This window comes from Felis catus, chromosome B2 (assembly GCF_018350175.1).
Source record: "Felis catus isolate Fca126 chromosome B2, F.catus_Fca126_mat1.0, whole genome shotgun sequence".
NCBI lineage: Eukaryota > Metazoa > Chordata > Mammalia > Carnivora > Felidae > Felis > Felis catus.
Genome location: NC_058372.1, coordinates 51,014,369 through 51,035,076, shown reverse-complemented (window position 1 = coordinate 51,035,076; position 20,708 = coordinate 51,014,369). Strand labels below are relative to the sequence as shown.

The window sequence follows — 20,708 nt, the reverse complement described above, 5'->3', positions numbered from 1 at the left end:
GGTCAGAGGTGGCACACTTTGCAGGGGCCTGTGTCAGTCATGTGGCTCAGAGGATACTAGTAACCAGAGGTGGCACTGTGGGACCCTTTAGAGCGACGGAGGGCCTGCTGACTGCCACAACAATGACTTCCCGGCAGTCCTGAGCAGCTGTGTTGTGCTCTGCCAGGCTTGTCGGAACACTGGAGACAATGCCCAGTTCTCTCTGGGTTTTCTCATGGTTTTGGCATTGGCTCTTTATAGTAAAGAGCCCATGTTCTTTAAAGAGGGGGAAAAGAACTAGGCAAAAGATCATCTGCCCCAGGGAGGAAGAATATGGCAAAGTCAGGGAGAAGACTGGTCTGCTCACAAGACCAAGAAGGACTCAAGTCACCACCAGTGGAGGTGAGTCCTCCGATGGGCCAAGCACCATATTCGGCAGCCCTTGACTGAAAGCTGAGCAAGTTCATCTCTTCTCTAGAGGATACAGCAGACCTTCTTGACAGATCATAGAAAAGTGAGACACCTATGGGGCACCCGGGTGGCTCAGTTGGTAAAGCGTCCGACTCTTGATTTTGCCCCAGGTCATGATCTCATGATTTATAAGTTCAAGCCCCACATGGGGCTCCATGCTGACAGTGCAGAGCCTGCTTGGGATTCTCTCTCTCTCTCTCTCTCTCTCTCTCTCTCTCTCTCTGTCTCTCCTCCTCCCCGCTCTTGCTCTCTTTCTCTCTCAAAATAAATAAACTTAAAAAAAAACCCTTAAAAGCGAGACACTCAAACTTTCATTTCATTTCATGGAATAATAAAGACTCGCCTTCAAGGACAGACACATGGTCACTTGCAGATGATTCAAAATCCCTCCAGTCCCTAGTAACTCACATCAAAATATGCCTTTATTTTTTTTTAAACCATCAGTGGTAAGATGTATTTGTTCTTTAGGTAAAGGAGAAAAGGACCAAGGTAAAAGCCATGTTGAAATTTACAAATATGACCCATTTAAAGAGGTTAGGAAAATCTCACAGCAAGAGCAGTCAAGCTTTTCTAATACAAGGATATGGCTTGCATAGAATATTTCCCATTAAATTACAATTACCCAGGCCCTAAAATTTGAGAAATAAAAAGATTTTAGGAAGTGCAGTTGATCCATGTTGATCCACAGAGGATGTGGATAATAGTCTTGGAAAATACAGGTAACAACTGAAGGTTAGGTAGTACAAATTTCCACTTTATTTACTTTTGTGTGTGTTTGTGTGTTGGGGAAAAGCAAGCTCATTTTATTTTATTTATTTTATTTTTATGGATTTTATTTTATTTTATTTTTTTTAATTTACATCCAAGTTAGCATATAGTGCAACAATGATTTCAGGAGTAGATTCCTCAATGCCCCTTACCCATTTAGCCCATCCCCCCTCCCACATCCCCTCCAGTAACTCTCTGTTTGCTCTCCATATTTAAGAGTCTCTTATGTTTTGTCCCCCTCCCTGTTTTTATATTTTTGCTTCTCTTCCCTTGTATTCATCTGTTCTGTGTCTTAAAGTCCTTATATGAGGGAAGTCATATATTTGACTTTCTCTGTCTAATTTCGCTTAGCATAATACCCTCCAGTTCCAACCACATAGTTGCAAATGGCAAGATTTCATTCTTTTTGATTGCCAAATAATACTCCATTGTATATATATATACCATATCTTCTTTATCCATTCATCCATCGGTGGACATTTGGGCTCTTTCCATACTTTGGCTACTGTCGATAGTGCTATTATAAACATTGGGGTGCATGTGCCCCTTCGAACAGCATAACTGTATCCCTTGGTAAATACCTATTAGTGCAATTGCTGGGTCATAGGGAAGTTCTGTTTTTAATTTTTTGAGGAACCTCCATGCTGCTTTCCAGAGTGATTGCACCAGTTTGCATTCCCACCAGCAGCGCAAAAGAGATCCTCTTTCTCCACATCCTCACCAACATCTGTTATTGCCTGAGTTGTTAATGTTAGCCATTCTGATAGGTGTGAGGTGGTATCTCATTGTGGTTTTGATTTGTATTTCCCTGATGATGAGTGATGTTGAGCACTTTTTCATGTGTCAGTTGGCCATCTGGATGTCTTCTTTGGAGACGTGTCTATACATGTCTTTTGCCCATTTCTTTACTGGATTATTTGTTTTTTGGGTGTTGAGTTGGATAAGTTTTCTATAGATTTTGGATACTACCCTTTATCTGATATGTCCTTTGCAAATATCTTCTCCCGTTCCATCGGTTGTCTTTTAGTTTTGCTGATTGTTTCCTTCGCTGTGCAGAAAGTTTTTATTTTGATGAGGTCCCAGTAGTTCCTTTTTGCTTTGGCTTCCCTTGTCTCTGGAGACTTGTTGAGTAAGAAGTTGCTGCAGCTGAGGTCAAAAGAAGTTTTTGCCTGCTTTCTCCTCGAGAATTTTGATGGCTTCCTGTCTTACATTTAGGTCTTTCATCCATTTTGAGGTTATTTTTGTGTATGGTGTTAAGAAAGTGGTCCACGTCCATGTCGCTGTCCAGTTTTCCTAGCAGCACCACTTGCTGAAGAGACTGTCTTTATTCCATTGGGTATTCATTCCTGCTTAGTCAAAGATTAGTTGGCGATATGTTTGTGGGTCCATTTCTGGGTTCTCTATTCTGCTTCACTGATCTGAGTGTCTGTTTTTGTGCCAGTACCATATTGTCTTGATGATTACAGCTTTGTAATACAGCTTGAAGTCTGGGATTGTGATGCCCCCAGCTTTGGTTTTCTTTTTCAATATTGCTTTGGCTATTTGGAGTCTTTTGTGGTTCTATCCAAATTTTAGGATTGTTTGTTCTAGCTCTGTGAAGAATGCTGGTGTTATTTTGATAGGGATTGCATTGAATATGTAGATTGCTTTGGGTAGTATCGACATTTTAACAATATTTGTTCTTCCTATCCAGGAGCATGGAATCTTTTTCCATTTTTTTATGTCTTCTTCAATTTCTTTCATAAGTTTTCTATAGTTTTCAATGTATAGATTTTTCACCTCTTTGGTTAGATTTATTCCTAAGTATTTTATGGTGTTTGGTGCAATTGTAAATGGGATCGATTCCTTGATTTCTCTTTCTGTTGCTTCATTGTTGGTATATAGGAATGCAACTGATTTCTGTGCATTGATTTTATATCCTGCAACTTTGCTGAATTCATGGATCAGTTCTGGCAGTTTTTTAGTGTAATCTTTTGGGTTTTCCATATAGAGCATCATGTCATCTGCAAAGTGAAAGTTTGACCTTCTCCTGGACGATTTGGATGCCTTTTATTTCTTTATGTTGTCTGATTGCTGAGGCTAAGACTTCCAATACTATGTTGAGTAACAGTGGTTAGAGTAGACATCCCTGTCTTGTTCCTGACCTTAGGGGGAAACTCTCAGTTTTTTCCCATTGAGAACAATATTAGTGTTGGGTCTTTTATATATGGCTTTTATGATCTTGAGGTATGATCTTTCTATCCCTACTTTCTTGAGGGCTTTTCTCAAGAAAGAATACTGTATTTTGTCAAATGCTTTCTCTGCATCTATTGAGAGGATCATATTGTTCTTGTCCTTTCTTTTATTGATGTGATGAATCACATTGATTGTTTTGTGGATATTGAACCAGCCTTGCATCCCAGGTATAAATCCCACTTGGTTGTGGTGGATAATTTTTTTAATGTATTGTTGAATCTGGCTGGCTAATACCTTGCTGAGGATTTTTGCATCCATGTTCATCAGGGAAATTGGTCTATAGTTCTCCCTTTTAGTGGGGTCTTTGACTGGTTTTGGAATCAAGGTAATGCTGGCTTCATAGAAAGAGTTTGGAAGTTTTCCTTCCATTTCTATATTTTGGACAACTTCAAGAGAATAGGTGTTAACTCTTCCTTAAATGTTTGGTACAATTCCCCTGGAAAGCCATCTGGCCCTGGACTCTTGTTTTTTGGGGAGATTTTTGATTACTAATTCGATTTCTTTACTGGTTATGGGTCTGTTCAAATTTTCTATTTCTTCCTGTTTCAGTTTTGGTAGTGTACATGTTTCTAAGAATTTGCCCATTTCTTCCAGATGGCCCATTTTATTGGTGTATAATTGCTCATAATATTCTCTTATTATTGTTTTTATTTCTGCTGTATTTTTGTGATCTCTCCTCTTTCATTCTTGGTTTTATTTGTTTAGGTCCTTTCCTTTTTCTTTTTGATCAAACTGGCTAGGGGTATATCAATTTTGTTAATTCTTTCAAAGAACCAGCTTCTGGTTTCATTGATCTGTTCTACTGGTTTTTGGTTTTTTTGTTTGCTTGGTTTCATAGCATTAATTTCTGCTCTAATCTTTATTATTTCCTGTCTTCTGCTGGTTTGAGGTTTTATTTGCTGTTCTTTTTCCAGCTCTTTAAGATGTAAGGTTAAGTTATATATCTGAGATCTTTCTTCCTTCTTTAGGAAGGCCTGGATTGCTATATACTTTCCCCTTATGACCGCCTTTTCTGCTTCCCAGAGGTTTTGGGTTGTGGTGTTATCATTTTCATTGGCTTCCATGTACTTTTTAATTTCCTCTTCAACTTCTTGGTTATCACATTAATTCCTTAGTAGGATGTTCTGTAGTCTCCAAGTATTGGTTACCTTTCCAAATTTTTTCTTGTGGTTGATTTCGAGTTTCATAGCATTATGGTCTGAAAGTATGCATGGTATGATCTGGATCTTTTTGTACTTGTTGAGGGCTGATTTTTGTCCCAGTATGTGGTGTATTCTGGAGAATGTTCCGTGTGCACTGGAGAAGAATATATATTCCACTGCTTTAGGATAAAATGTTCTGAATACATCTGTTAAGTCCATCCGGTCCAGTGTGTCATTCAAAGCCATTGTTTCCTTGTTGATTTTTCTGATTAGATAATCTGTACATTGCTATAAGTGGGGTGTTGAAGTCCCCTACTATTATGGTGTTATTATCAATGAGTTTCTTTGTTTGTGATTAACTGATTTATATATTTGGGTTCTTCCACATTTGGAGCATAAATGTTTACAATTGTTAGGTCTTCTTGGGGGATAGACCCCTTAATTATGATATAATGCCCTTATTCATCTCTTGTTACAGTCTTTATTTTAAAGTCTAGATTGTCTGATAAAAGTATGGCTACTCCGGCTTTCTTTTGTCGACCATTAGTGTGATAGATGGTTCTGCATCCCCTTACTTTCAATCTGAATGTGTCTTTAGGTCTAAAGTGGGTTTCTTGTAAACAACATATAGATGGATCTTGTTTTCTTACCCATTCTGTTACCCTGTGTCTTTTGATTGGAACATTTAGTCCATTGACGTTTAGAGTGAGTACTGAAAGATATGAATTTATTGACATTATGTTGCTTGTAGAGATGGAGTTTCTGGTGGTGTTCTCTGGTACTTTCTAGTCTTTGTTGCTTTTGGTCTGTCTTTCTTTCTTTCTTTCTTTCTTTCTTTCTTTCTTTCTTTCTTTCTTTCTCTCCTCCTTTCTTTCTTTCTTTTTCATCTTTTCTCCCCTCAGAGAGTCCCCCTGAAAATTTTTTGCAGGACTGGTTTAGTGATCGTGAACTCCTTTAATTTTTGTTTTTCTGGGAAACTTTTTATCTCTCCTTCTATTTTGAATGACAGCCTTGCTGGGTAAAGAATTCTTGGCTGCATATCTTTCCGATTCAGTACACTGAATATATCCCATGACTCCTTTCTGGCCTGCCAAGTTTCTGTGGATAGGTCTGCTGCAAACCTGATCTGTCTTCCCTTGTAGGTTAAGGACTTTTTTCCCTTGCTGTGTTCATGATTCTCTCCTTGCCTGAGTATTTTGTGAATTTGAAGATGATATGCCTTGTTGATGGTTGATATTTGTTGAATATAATGGGAGTCCTCTGTGCTTCCTGTATTTTGATGTCTGTGTCTTTCCCCAGGTTAGGAAAGTTTTCCCATATGATTTGCTCACATAACCCTTCTACCCCTTTTTCTCTCTCTTCACTTTCTGGGACCCCTATGATTCTAATGGTGTTCCTTTTTAATGAATCACTGATTTCTCTAATTCTTAAATCGTGATCTTTTGCCTTAGTCTCCCTCTTTTTTTCTGCTTCATTATTCTCCATAAGTTTGTCCTCTATATCTCTGATTTTCTGCTCTGCCTCATCCATCTTTGCTGCCATGGCATCCATTCGAGATTGCAGCTCAGTTATAGCACTTTTTATTTCATCCTGACTAGCTTTTACTTCTTTTATCTCCACAGAAAAGGATTCTAATCTATTTTTGACTCTAGCTAGTATTATTATTATCATGATTCTAAATTCTGGTTCAGACATTTTGCTTGTATATGTGTTGGTTAAGTCCTTGGCTTTCATTTCTTCCTGCTCTTTCTTTTGGGGTGAATTCCTTTGTTTCATCATTTTGAAGGAGAAAAGGAATTAATGAGGTAAAAAAATTAAAATTAAAAAAATTAAAATTAAAAAAATTAAAATTAAAAAATTAAAAACAACGCACACATACACACACACACACACACACACACACACACACATACACACACACACAAATCAAATACATGATGCTAGATCCTAGGTATGTTTCCATCTAGTTGTTGAATGGGGCTTCATAGATTAGAAAAAAAAGGGGGGAAGAAAAATTTTAAAAAGGAAATCATTTGAAAATTTGAAAAAATGAATATACTGAAATAGAATAAAATGAAATGATGGAAGTAAAATAGAGTCTGAAAAAATTTACACAAAAGTAAAAAATATAGTGGAAAACATTAAAGAGAAATGTTTTTGATAAAAATTGAAAATAAAAATTTTTTTCTCTTTATGTATTCAAGAAAAAAAACAAAAAAGAGAAAAAAGAAAAAGAAAATTGAATAGATGGACCAGTGAACAGACTGAAATACGATTGAAATTACTTCATTTTCCCCTAGAAGTCAAACTATGAAGCTCTTTATTGTCCATAAACTAAGCAGGCAGAGAGACTTGTGTTCCTGAGGAGCAAGGTTGGCCCAGTTGGGCGGGGCTTAGTGTAATGGCTCCATTCTCCACTAGACGGCGCTGCTTAGCTTACTGGGGTGGATGGTTATGGTGTTTGTAGGTGTGTATGTGCACAGGCCTCAGGGTTGAAAATGGTGTTACCCAGCTACCCAGTCTCTAGTACTGGAACTCTGCTCACCGATCAGCAATCGCGCACCTGTCCTTTGTCTTTGGCTTCCTCCCACTTCCCGCTTTGACGCTGTCCGTGACCAAGCCCCAGGTAGCACCTCCCTCCCGAGTTTTGTCTCAGATGTGGCTGTGTTTCCCAGCCCCTTGCTTGTGAAGGACTGCGGCTTTGACCAGCTCAGACCTTCTGGGGAATCGTCTCACTGAGCAATGGCTGGGTGCCGGCCGCACCCAGGAACATTTGCATGACTGTGCTGCTGCCGGTGCCCAGAGACTGCAGCTGAGTGCCAGCCCGCCCCAGAAAAAGTTCACGCGATCGTGCAGCAGCAACATTTCAGGGATTATGGAGAATCACAATACACACCTGGCACCAGGCTTCACCCCCAATGACCTTGTTCCAGCACTAGTGGATGTGGTTGTTCTCCCAGGTCCACTGGGGCCTTTTCCTTTTGGGGGTGGGGGGCCACACAGACTCTACAGCTCCCAGCAAGGGAACCACCTCTCCACATGTGGCCCAAGGACCTGAGGACCTTGTTCTCTGCTCCTGGGGATTCGCCCTTCCCACCAGAGCACCACCAGGTACCGAGCTGCAGAGCCTCAGACTCTGCACTCCCCCTGTTTATAGAGTCTTAATGGAATTTAAACCCTCTCCTTTCTCCTTTCTCCCTGTTTTGTTCAGTCCCCACAGCTGTTTCCACTTCTCCACTTTCTCTCCAGCTGCTTTTGGGGTGTGGTGCTTTTCCCGTACTCTCCTCCCATCTCTGTCCTCTCTCTGCAAGCAAAAACAGTTCCCTGCCCTCTGTGGCTTCTGTCTCCCCCAGTTCACCTCTCTGCACCAGGTACCTGCTGAGTTCTGTGGTTCGGGTTGTGCAGATTGTTGTGTTAATCCTCAAATCAGTTTTCTAGGTGTGCAGCATGGTTTAGTGTTGACCTGGCTGTATTTCATGGACGCGAGACACAAAAAAAACTCCCATGCTGTTTTGCCATCTTGGCTCCTGTCCCCACATCAAAAGTGTCTTTAAAGGTGGGGCGCCCTGGTGGCTTGGTCGGTTAAGCATCTCACTTCAGCTCAGGTCATGATCTCGGAGTTCATAAGTTCAAGCCCGGCATTGGGCTGTCCACCATCAGCACAGCACCCACTTTGGATCCTCTCCCCGGCCCCACCTCTCTCGCCTTCCCTCTCTCAAAAATAAATAAACATTTTTAAAAATGTCTTAAAGGAATCTCAGAAGAATGTAGAACAACTTCTGAGGAAAATAATGGATGGCTTGGATGAAAACGCTCATCCCAAGAGGTGATATGATAGATGAAAAGTAGGGGGAGAAATGCTTGAAAATTTAAGCCACGTGAATAAAACAGGCCATACAGGATAAAGGGGGCTCGTTGAAATCTCTGACTGAAACCGTGCTGGAGATGATCCACTTGCCTGCTCCATTTAGAGATGGCCACGTGGATGATGGCAGCTTGTAGAAAAAAGAGAACTGGACATGGCTGCCTAAATGGTCAGCCACAAGTCAATTTGAAGAAACTCATTGATGCGGCTAACTTAAATGTTTCCTTAGAAGATTTCAAGGAGAGAAACAAGGAATTTTAAAAGTTTTTAAAATAATATTGGGGTGCCTAGGTGGCTCAGTCTGTTAAGTGTCTGACTCTTGGTTTCAGCTCAGGTCATGATCTCGAGGTTTCATGGGTTCAAGCCCTGCATCGGGCTCTATGCTGACAGTATAGCACTTGCTCTCTCTGCCCCTCCCCCACTTGCACTGTCTCTGTCTCTCTCAAAAAATAAATACTTAAAAAATTTTTAAATTAAAAACATTATAAAATTAAAAAAGGTTTTTTGAATAAAATCAAATGAAGAGCTTACAGGTCACAAAAAGTTTCTAATCCAAACAACCATCTTTAGTGGCTGAAAATTCACAGCCTGATGGGGAGATATAAGAGCTTCCCTTGAAACATCAAATACTGCCTGAACTGTGTCAAGAACATATTATGAAACTTTGCAGAAAACCAGTCGAGGAGGTAATTTACCTTAGAAGTTGAGAAAAAAAAAAAAACTTGTTAAAATGTAGGAAAGCATCAGCACTATAAACTGGAAACACAGCTCCCACCCAGAAGATGGCTGGAGACCTGGGGGAAGAATGGCAGTGCACAGCTTCCTTCTTTGCAAGCTGGACTGATTATCTCCTATGGGAAAAGAAGCTCAAGAAGGTTGGTTGCCAACTGAGAGAAAGCTCAACAAGCCAGGACCAGGAAATGGCCAAACACCCAAAAGTTGGCTGAAGCACAGTTTAAATTCTAGTTTTCCCACGGGGTCTTATGCGGGGCTGGTTATGTCCACACCCACACCCAAATGTCTGGATCCTGTACGTATGTTCTGTTCCATGGCGAAAGGGGCTTTACAGATGTAATTAAGGCTATGACTCATGAGGTGAGGAGACGAGCCTGGATTAACCAAGTGGATCCAATCTAATCGCTTGAGACCTTAAAATGGGACTCCACTTCCAGCTGGAGTCAGAGACGCAGCAGCAGAGAAAGGAGCTTCCAAGTGTGAGAAGGATTGACTGCACTATTGCTGCCACTGAGGCATAGGTGTCCGCGTGCAGAGATTGAAGAGAAGCCTCTAGAAGCTACAGCCAACCCCCAGCTGTCAGTTAGCGAGGAGATGAGGACCTCAGTCCTACAGCTGCGAAGCACTGGATTTTGCCAATAACAACCAGAATGAGCCTGGAATGAACCTCTGCAGAAGAATGTGTCCTGTCAACACCTTGATGACAGCCTGTGAAACCTGGAACTGAGAAACCAGCAAGCTAACCCACACTTGCAACCTGCAGAATAAAAGGCAATAAATGTGTGTTGCTTTAAGGCACTGAGTTGGGGTGATTTGTCCAGCAACAGTAGAAAACTAAAGCCCCTATTATTCAACAAGCAGCCCTGGGCACAGGCCCAAGAGAATTGGGGCATCCCCTGGGTCATCAGGTCCCCAGGGGAAAGGGAGGGTTAAGCTGTGATGTCTCTGGAATCCAGGGTCACATGCTGGTCTGATTCAACTTTCAAAGCCCCCAATCTCTGTGTATCCACAACAACCGAGTGATTTTCCTGCATCCTCTCTCTTTAAAAGTCATTTTGAGGGATGCCTGGGTGGGTCGGTTGGTTAAGCGTCTGACTTCAGTTCAGGTCATGATCTCACATTTTGTGAGTTTGAGCCCCACATAGGACTCTGCGCTGTGCCACAGAGCCTACTTCGTACCCTCTCTCTCCTTCTATCTCTGCCTCCACCCTGCTCATGCTCTTCTCTCTCTCAAAACTAAACATTAAAAAAATAAAGACTTTAGAAGTCATTTTGATACATCTCTTTTTAGTTCAACTACTATTACTTAATTGATGAAACATGTGCTGTTAGTAAGGTCTGATAGAATGATAATTCCTAAGGTAGTGTTTTTCTAATACAGATGGTTGTTCTATAATTCTTGTACGTACATCGTTTCCACTTCAGTAGACCCTGTAGAATATTGATGATATATTGCATTTTGCTTCAAGAAAAAGGTCCATTATTACTTAAATTATCATTAAACCTTGACATGACCAAATGGAAACATTTAGAAGACTAAAGACCATTTCTATACCCTCTGAGCTGCTACTAGAAATCAGTAAAAGTCCCCGGGCGCCTGGGTGGCTCAGTCGGTTAAGCGTCTGACTCTTGATTTCAGTGCAGGTCATGATCTCACGGTTTGAGAGTTTGATCCCTGAGCTGGGCTCTGTGTTGGCGGTGTGGAGCCTGCTTGGGATTCTCTCTCCTTCTCTTTCTCTTTCTCTCTTTCTCTCTGCCCTTCCCTCACATATGTGTATGCTCTTTCTCTTTCAAAGTAAATAAATCAACATTAAAATTTTTTAGAAATCAGTAAAAGTATTACCTCAAAATGTTTTGACTGGTATTTAAAACAACACATACACACAGCCCCAAATGGCAGCATCATCCCTAGCTGAACTTAGTAATATTTTTATTATTAATTCATAGATTAGAGGATTTGATATTTTGTAGCCATTTCTTATTTTTCGATTTCTTTTTAACTTTATTTCATTTTTGATATTCCTTACTGTTCAAATATTTCTGAATTTTACGCAGTCGAAGTAAGTTTTTCCTTTTATGAAAAACATAAAGATCCTTCTTGGGCATTTATTACATCTAGCAACCTGCTGGGTACTGGAGACCCAAGATGGCTGGCCCTGTGTCACTGTCCCTGGGGGATGGGGAGACAAGGGGAAGAGGTGGAGGGGACAGACATGTAAACGAATTATTGTTGTATGACGCAGTACATGTAATTACAGGGGCAGGTGGGCAGCCTCACGGGATTGCTGCAGGAGTGGCATATTCTATCTGGAGGGGTTAAAGCAAGAGGGGCAAACTTGGAGCTGAATTTTTAAAAAGATTTAGAAATTCAGTGTCACTGTGGGTTATGTACTATGTGCAAACAGCATTAGCAAGTCTGTGCTCTTGCCTGTCTTGAATTTTGCCAAGAAATTTAGCAAGGGTTGTCCCCAGAAAGCCTCTTCTATGGTCCTTGGAAAGTAGTCTAAACTGCAAGTCGGAAGCCTGGAATTTTATACCCAGATCTTGCATTTGCTAAACAAATGGTTTGGGTCTCAGTTTTTGTAAAAATGGCAATTGATCATAATCATCCTGCTTCCTTCATAGGAAAATTAGTAAAGATTGAATTAGAGCATGTATGTGCAAACACCAGGGCACTCTACAAATTAACTAAGGTCGCAACATTCCTGTTCTGAGTTGCCCGGGGCCAATGTTAATTACTACTACATATTAAAAGGACAGATTAAGCAGACTAATAAAAATGTTTGATGCCTTAGAGTTGCGTAGCACCTCTCCTCTGAAGCTGGGCACCCCTGTTCCCTCCTTAGGCCTTCCAGGGTCTTTCCAGGATAACCATGGCCTGTGTCATTACCCTACACTTGTGGAAGAATGGGGAGGATCAGGTAGAAGGCCCAAGATCGACAGGCAGAGTGAGGACTGGAGCTCCGGCCCTTGCCTTCAGACCATTTCCTGGTACACAGAGTGCACAGAGCGCCAGGCAGGAATGACCATGGTGCTTTCTCACAAACTATTTCATTTTTTAAAAATAAGTGTTTTTTCTTTTAAGTTTATTTATTTATTTTAAGAAAGAGAGAGAGCACATGAGTTTGGTAGGGGCAGAGAGAGAGAGAATCCCAAGCAGGCTCCACACCATTAGTGTGGAGCCTGATGGGGGGCTCAAACTCATAAACTACGAGATCATGACCTGAGCCGAAATCAAGAGTCAGACACTTAAAAGACTGAGCTACTCAGGTGCCCCTCTCACAAACTATTTCAATAGTCGCCCAGAACAGATAAAGATGTATTTGTTCTAATTACAGATGTTCAACAGTAAGGCTCATTCTCTTCAATATTCAACTGGAATTAAAAACAAACAAACAAACAGGAGCGTCTGGGTGAGTCAGTCCTTTAAGCATCAGGTTCTTGGTTTCGTCTCAGGTCATGATCTCATGGAACATGAGCCCTCAGTGGAGGCTGTCAAGACATAGCCCTCTTGAGATTCTGTCTGTCTGTCTGTCTGTCTGTCTCTCTCTGTCCCCCTCAACTCATGCGCTCTTTCTCTCTCAAAATAAATGAACATTTAGAAAACAAACAAACAAAGCATGCCTTTAAAATGTAAAAGGAGGGGTGCCTGGGTGGCTCAGTCGTTTGAGTGCCTGACTTTGGCTCAAGTCAGGATCTCATGGTTCATGGGTTCGAGCCCTATGTCACAGTCTGTGCTGACAGCTCAGAGCCAGCAGCCTGCTTCGACAGCCAACAGCCTGTCTGTCTCCCTCTCTCTGCCCCTCCCCTGCTTGTGCTTTGTCTCTCTCTGTCTCTCAAAAATAAATAGATGTAAAAAAAATTTTTTTAATTAAAAAACAGTTTTTAATGTAAAAGGAGAAAGCACTATGTGACTACCTCTCCTTGTCCCCCAGGCTCCACCCATTCCAGGCACGGAATATGCCTCCCCATCTCCACCTGTGGAAATTTACCCCAACCCTAAGCTCAGCTGCAATGCCACTCCCTGATCCCAGCTGCCAGAAACATTTCCCTCTCTTGAAATCCCAGGGCTTAGACTAGTGGGTGAGAACCCAGGCTCCCCAGGCAGTCTGTGTCTGAATCCCAGACCAACTACTTACTAGCAGCCTCTCTACCTGTGGTCCCTTACCTGCAAGTGCATGGTGACGCTAAAAAACAAACAAACAGCAACAACAACAAAATCATGGGCATTACAGGTTTATTAAAAAGATTAATAAGAGGGGCACCTGGGTGGCTCATTCAGTAAGCGTCTGACTCTTGATTTAGGCTCAGGTCATGATCTCACAGTTTGTCGGTTCAGGCCTGAGTCAGGCTCCATGATGACGGCATGGAGTCTGCTTGGGACTCTCTCTCTCCCCTCTCTCTCTGCCCCTCCCCACATGCTCGCTCTCTCGCTCTCTCTCTCTCTCTCTCTCTCGATTGTCCTCTCTCTCTCTCTCAAAATCAATAAATAAACATTTAAAAAAATTAATAAGATGATGTGTGTAGAACACACTTAATGACACATGACAATACCCAATAAATATTAGCTGTCAAATTTTCACCTATTCGTTTTCAGGTTTTTCCTGTGCGCTAGGTAGCCAGTTCTCTGGGGATAGGAACTGCCGTCATGACACCCCTTGCCGAGTTAACACAACATCCCAGCTCTGCTGTTTATGAACCCTGTAGGCTGGGCCTGTCATTTAATTTCTGTGTCTCTGTCCCTCATCTGTAAAATGGGGATAAGATGAAACTTAAAGGCAATAAGGTAGGTATACTTTAGCCATTATTTGGTGTTTAAGAGTCTATATTAAAATTATATTAAAGAGTTAAGGCTCTGATACCACAGTGTTTCTCTGACTGTATTTTTCTGACCTATACAGTTGAAATTACAGATCAAAATTTGGAGAGAGAGAGACAGAGAGAGAAAATGCAGTGTGAGGATGTTCAGGGCTGGGAAAATAGCTGCAGGCAGTCTTATGAGATATACTCTCCGCAAGAGACAGGATCCCCTCAACTCTGCTCTTACAAGAGGGCCACCACCTCCTCCCTGAGGAAAGTGCGAAGGAGGAGGAGATGGGAAAAGCAGAGCAAGGAGGGGAAAGGCAAGGGAACATGGGAGATGAACAGGAGTGGCAGCAGAGGAAAAGAGAAGGGAGAAGAGAGGACGGCAGAGACAGGAGAGGACAAGGGGACAAAAGAGATTTGGGAAGAAGGAAGCCCTAACCTAGTGGCCGCCAGTTGGAGTGATCCAGTGCCTGGAGGTGTGGAAATTTAAGGGGGCGGTTGTATGTCCCAACAGTTGAAGTTTGGATATGGTGGATGTCATGGAACTGTGGATGGTCCCACAACTAGATAGTCCCACATCCTGCTTAACCACTGAATTAATTCACGTAGGTGACAAAGTCAGGACCCCAGTCTATTTCCCACATTCACACAGTGTTTTCTCTGGGTTTTGATATAGGCTAAATATCCCCGCAATGCCACTAAATTGGAGGGAAAATTATATGTTGCTTTGTTGACAATTGTTTTTAATCAGGGGGAGCTTATATGCTGTTTTGCTAATAACTTTACTTAGATTACTCACCACTGGAAAAATCTCATCTCCTGAGGTAAGGCTACTCTCGATAGGTGACTCACACCACACCCTGTATCAGCACATACTCACATTTGCAGATTCCACACATGGGTGCAAACATTTGACTACATCATTATGACTTTGCTATAGTTGGTCCTGAGCTATAAGTATCATACTATTTACTTTCCATTTACTTTCCTTTTGTTCTTTCTTTATGATTCAGTTGGGCATAACATTGATTTTCAATTATGTGTATAAATAGATTGGGTTATCTAGGAAAGTCATTTTAGAATAGTCAAAAGAATTTTAATAAAAAATTTTTTGTGGGCAGGGGGTTTTGGGGATGATGGGATTAAACTCCTATCCTAGAAGCAATCCTGACCCATCCTTTCCCTAATCCATTTCCCTCTTGACCACTTCAACAGTAGGAGATGCTGGCCTATAGGAGCCCTCCCAAAAGAGGCACTGGACTCTGGCCCTCTCTTCCCTGGATCTCTGATATCTCATCCCAGATGTGTGCTGTGTAAGGAGGTAAGTAGACCTGCAGTCAATCACTGGCACTAATTTTATTGTATAATAACATGATACGAAAACAAAACATTTCATTTTGAAAATGTTGTGATATTTCTGGTTAGTGGGTCTAGTTGGAGAAAATGTGACTGCTTAAAAATGGTGCCCCTGTGGCCTAGATCCTTCAAAGATCAAGAGGCCTCTGTAACATCAACAATCACAAATACTCCAGAGCTGTACTTCAGGGGCTCATTCCGTCCCCTTCCTGCAGAGATGATCCTACAACCTTGGGCAAACACATAGATCCAAAATTTCCATTAGCTGAAAAGGCCATAAAAACCATGCTTTTCAGTGAGGAAAACACGCCAAGGTTCAGATCCAGGATGGGAGTATTTCCCAGGTAGAAAGCCAATGGAGTAATGGTTAAGGAAAAGACTTTGCATCCAGACCACCTGGGTTCATAATCTTAGCCTTGGTGCTCATCAGCCCTGTGACCTCTGGTGACTTCTACTCATCGCTGCCATCAATTGGTTTGTTTGCTGTAAAGGGAGGAGAGAAATAACACCTGCCCAATAGGGTCCTTGTAAGAATAAAAATGGTATCTGCTGTCAAGTATCTGAAGAAGAGTTTGGCACACAGGAATCAATAAACATTAGCTCTTAGAATTCTTCTGCCTGGGAAATTTCCTTCCTTTGACTCTAGCAATGCTTACGTGCGATTCTGCTCTACCAGGTACGTGGTGTTCTTTATGACCATGTCATCAAGTACAGATCAAATTAGAGGGGAAAGCTCTAAAGGAAAACAAAGACACCAGAGAATTCCTCTTTGACAGGCGTAGACTAAGACAAAAGGAGTTATGTGACCGCTAGCCATATATTCAGAAGAGTTTAGACAATACAGCGCTTTGTTATATTTCATGAGTTCATAGGACCCAAAGAAGCTAATACAGTAGAACAATAGCTGACATATCAGGTTTTTCAGTCATACTATCAGTTGCTGACAGGTTGCCAAACTGCCTTTGGCCTGGCTCTGAATCCACATCAGGCAAAGTATTAAAATGATCATTTCCATTTAACTTTGAAAGTCCCGGGTTATCTGAAAGATAAATCAAAATCAAATGTGGCCTGTGCATCTGATGGCAGAATTACTGAGCTGACTCCATTACTGAGTATCTAGACAGTGAGGAGGACATTTAACAAGAGGAGAGGGGAACGCTCTATGAAATTTATTTGAATTATTCTGTGTCAGCCCATAGTTGGTATCTTAGTTTCCTAGGACTGCCACAAATTACCACAGACTGAGTAACTTGAAACAATAGCTGTTTGTGCTTTCATGGTTCTGGAGGCTTAGAAGTCCAAAATCAAAGTGCCAGCAAGGTTCTGGAGGCCTGAGAGCGAGCCTGTGCCATGCTTCTCCCCTAGCTCCTGAAAGTTATCAGCCATCTCTGATATTTCTTGCCTTGTGGCTACCTCATTCCCATCTTTGCTTCCATTGTCATGTGGCCTCCTTCTCCCCGCACATCTCTGTCTTTACGTGGCATTCTCCTCTGTGTGTGTGTCTGTGTCCAGATTTCTGTCACCTTATGAAAATACCAGTCATATTAGATTAGGATCTACCCTAACTTCACCTTAACTTGATTACATCTGCAAAGACCCTATTTCCAAATAAGGTGACATTCACAGGCCCCAAGGGCTAAATTAGCATTTCCCTATATCTTTTGGGAAGACACTAGCCAAGCAATAACAGGTGACGGAAGTTGCTAATTGCTGAAGACAATTTAGTGTTTATCAGGTTCTGCCCTGCATCTGAGCATTTTCATTCCTTAGATAAGGAGGGCAAACATGTTTAACCTTTGGACTTGATTTTGGCCAGGATCAGTCTCTTCTAATAGTTTCTCACTCGAGTTCTGCGTTTGGTATTTTCCTGCATTTTGAAAGAAACTGCATTTGCCTCATCTTTGAATACATTAACTCTCTATTTGGATAAGCAGTGCCAAAGAAGGCCAAATTAGATGGTCATTGTTGCCAGTGAAATGGGAGAAAGAAAGAGTAGTGGCCGCGAAAGAGACACTACTCAACTCTTACCAGAGGCCGTCTGTGTATGAAGAACTTCACTAGATGGGAGGAAAAAGTAGCAAGCAGGATCTCAGTCCTTAAAATAAAAAACCCGCAATAACACGTTCCAGCCGCTTCTGTATCTTAAAAGCAGACAGGAAGTTTGGTTTGAGGCTATTCGCTTCCAGAGTTACAAATGGAAGCTAGAAGGTAAATGACAGGGACACACAGGTAAAATGGTTCCTCCTACCCCCCATCCTTTAGGAAAAAAAACAATTAGAATTTAAAAATTGCTCATGGAGAGTATAAAATGTATATATCTGTTTGTCTGTTCCTTTCTATCGTGGATCAGCAGCGGTGGTCCACATGCCAAATCTGATTGCCGCCTGTTTTGTCAATAAAGTTTTACTGGAACTCAGCCATACCTATTTGTCTTACTGTCTATCACAGATTCCCACCACAGTGGCAGAAATGAATACTGCCAGCAAGGGCTAAAGTATTTACCACTGGTCTTAAAAGAAAAAGGTTGCCAACTCTTTATTTAGGTTTAGGGATTAGGAACTAAAGAATACCTTAAGACACCAAGCAAGAATGGATTACACATGGGTTACAAGTAGTAACTTGCAGCAGATCTCTTGGTATTACCATTTATTTGACAAGCCTATGAATTTAGTGGTAAAAGCTTGGCATTAGTGCCTATTAGTACAAGCCAAGTAGGATTTAAACAACAAACCCTGAGTAATCCTAAGAATGGAGATCCCCAAAGTCAGTATTATTAACAGTCAGAATCCTAGACCTGGGGCGCCTAGGTGGCTCAGGCAGTTAAACATCTAACTTCAGCTCAGGTCACGATCTCATGGTTCGTGGGTTTGAGCCCCGTGTTGGGCTCTGTGCTGACAGCTCAGAGCCTGGAGCTTACTTCAGATTCTGTGTCGCCCTCTCTCTGCCCCTTCCTTGCTTGCTCTCTATCTCTCTCTCTCAAAAATAAATAAACATTTTTTTAATTAAAAAAAAAAAAAAAGAATCCTAGACCTGATGGTAAAGGAGAATGAATCCCAGTCCAGTATAGCCTTCTAGGGCTCAGAGTAGGGTGTAAAAATCTTCTTCTTCTACTTGTTTGTAACTACATTTTGGTGTTGGGATGAAATCTAGCACAACTTCTCCCTGCTATTGTTATTCTTGTACTTTGTCCCTTTTTTTGCCTGGGTCACCAAACCATGGGAGGGTATGCCCAAATAGTGCTGGAGACCCCACACCCTTCACAGGGTTCTCCCAGAGCACCCCATACACCAGTGCTCTATAAAAAGCAACTGCCACTTTATCCCAGGGGCTGAAGCTTCTCTCTAGGCCCCGGCACCCCTTCCTCAGGCCTGCTGCTTTGATCTGGTGCACCCACATTCTCAATCCAAACTGTGCCTCTCTGGCCAGCCCCTATGGATGAATGCCTCGGCCCAACTGTCTGCCCAGCTTCCCATCAGATCATCTTTGAATCCAGGCGTGCTGCACAAGTGCCAGACCTGATCTCTCCCAGTCTGCTCTGATCTCATCGTTTTTCCCCTAAGGGCACAATGTCCAATCCCTGCCACTAAGCCACGGGGACTTCTGCGTAACATGTTGGCTGGTCCCTTTTTGCTGAATCTGTTTTTCCATGACAGTTTCTGGGTTAACTTGTCTTAGAACATACCAGGACTTGAAAGGTCTGCTAACCCCTTATGTCCTAAGAGAATAAATTAGTATATCTGTATCTATCTATCTATCACATATTAGAATATATAGTGTGTATATATACATATATAAATTGTGTATATGTGTGTGTGTATATGTATATATATATATATATACATATACACACACACACACACACACACACACACACATATATGACACTTAGAAGTGTGTCTGACTAGGGAAAACATCTAATATATGTTATTATCTTATCAAGGTCCGAGCCAGCAGTGATAGTTTCTTCAGTGCTGCATGGTATTCAGAAAGCTTCTGGAACCAAGCATTTACTTCTAAGAACAATATTCATCTTTAGGATGCTGAAACTCTAGTCATATCCAGTATCTCTTTTTACTATTTCTCAAGTCCTGTTTTCAGGTGGAGAAGAAAGACTTGTAAAATCTGCCTTTAAGTACAATGAGAAGGCAAAAATGCCTGTACTTATCTTTCTCATTTTTAAGCCACTGAAACTCATTTTGGCCAATAGATGGGTGATCCTTGAACCCTCACAAGCTTTGTCTAAAACAGAAGCATTTTTTTTCTCATCTTCCTAACAGAATGTCTTTTATACTTTTTCCCCAAAAACCAGCACGGAAAGAACCACTAAGAGCAAGAGGCAGTCTACTAATCCAGTGTAAGTCCACCGGGGCCATCTATCTGTATGTCTTGTTAAATTATCCATGTTTATGATGTGCTAAGTGTTTACTGCTCATTTCTTGAGCTCCAGGTCCCTCATGACTGGCTCCTTGCACTTTGAGCTCTTCCACCAGCTGGTCTTAGGAGACAAAACTGCAGGAAGACATGTGACAGAAATCAGGAAGCAAAGGTGCTGCTTCCCCAGCACGAGCCAGAGTGGCAACAGGCCTATTTCAAAGATTGTTTGGGACAAAGCCCTGTGGTACTGTTTCTAATACTACATGTCTGGTGTCTGTTCCAGAAGTAGCAATGTAGGATAGATAATAACTAATGGGCCTGTAGGGACCAGACCTTATTGGTGGCCACTGGGAAATTTCAGACAGTGGGCACAGTTCCAGATGTGAGATAATCTGTTGTCTTTAGACTCATTTAGAATCACTGGAGTTGGAGCTGAGCCCATACTGGCTTGCAGGGAAAGGACCTCCCAAGGACATTTTGTCCAATGCAAAGCCCAGAAGATTCCTTATATCTTGTACGTGCTTTATTGTTGCCCTTATCACACAGCATCATAGATATTTGTATTCCCCATTTAAACTCTAACCTCCTTAAGGGCTTTGATCATATAATATTCATGTTTAACTTCCCAGTGACCACTGATCAATCAATTAATTCATCAATCAATCAAATTTAACTTTAGGTTTAAAAAGAACACTGTATTTACACCCTTCAATTTAGACCAAACAGTTGAGATACTAATGAGGCTTTAGGGACTCCTCCAGGGTGGATAAAAAGTGGTATCTTCCTCTCCTCTGCTTCTTTCTCTGGGATCATTCACAAATGGACTGGAAATATTGGTCCCACTCTTGCCTTAAAGCTAAAAGGCTCCCGGGGCTCCTGTGTGGCTCAGTCAGTTAAGCGTACAATTTCAGCTCAGGTCATAATCTCACAATTCATGGGTTCGAGCCTCACGTCAGGCTGTGTGCTGACAGCTCAGA

At 41.7% G+C, this 20,708-nt stretch overlaps 1 protein-coding gene across 11 annotated transcripts in view; it reads left to right on the top strand.

Moving 5' to 3' along the window:
- KLHL31 (kelch like family member 31) overlaps positions 1–20,708 on the top strand; it is a 124,692-nt gene that overhangs the window by 29,107 nt on the left and 74,877 nt on the right. For 5 of the 11 annotated variants that reach the window (XR_002157150.2, XR_002157152.2, XR_002157153.2 and 2 more), the window contains exon 4: positions 15,217–15,322. The gene's annotated coding sequence lies outside the window, so the exon portion shown is untranslated. Of the gene's footprint in view, positions 1–12,533; positions 12,609–15,216; positions 15,323–19,666; positions 19,712–20,708 lie in introns of all 11 variants that reach the window. The other 6 variants (XR_002742301.2, XR_002157159.2, XR_002742302.2 and 3 more) reach the window with 3 other exon arrangements.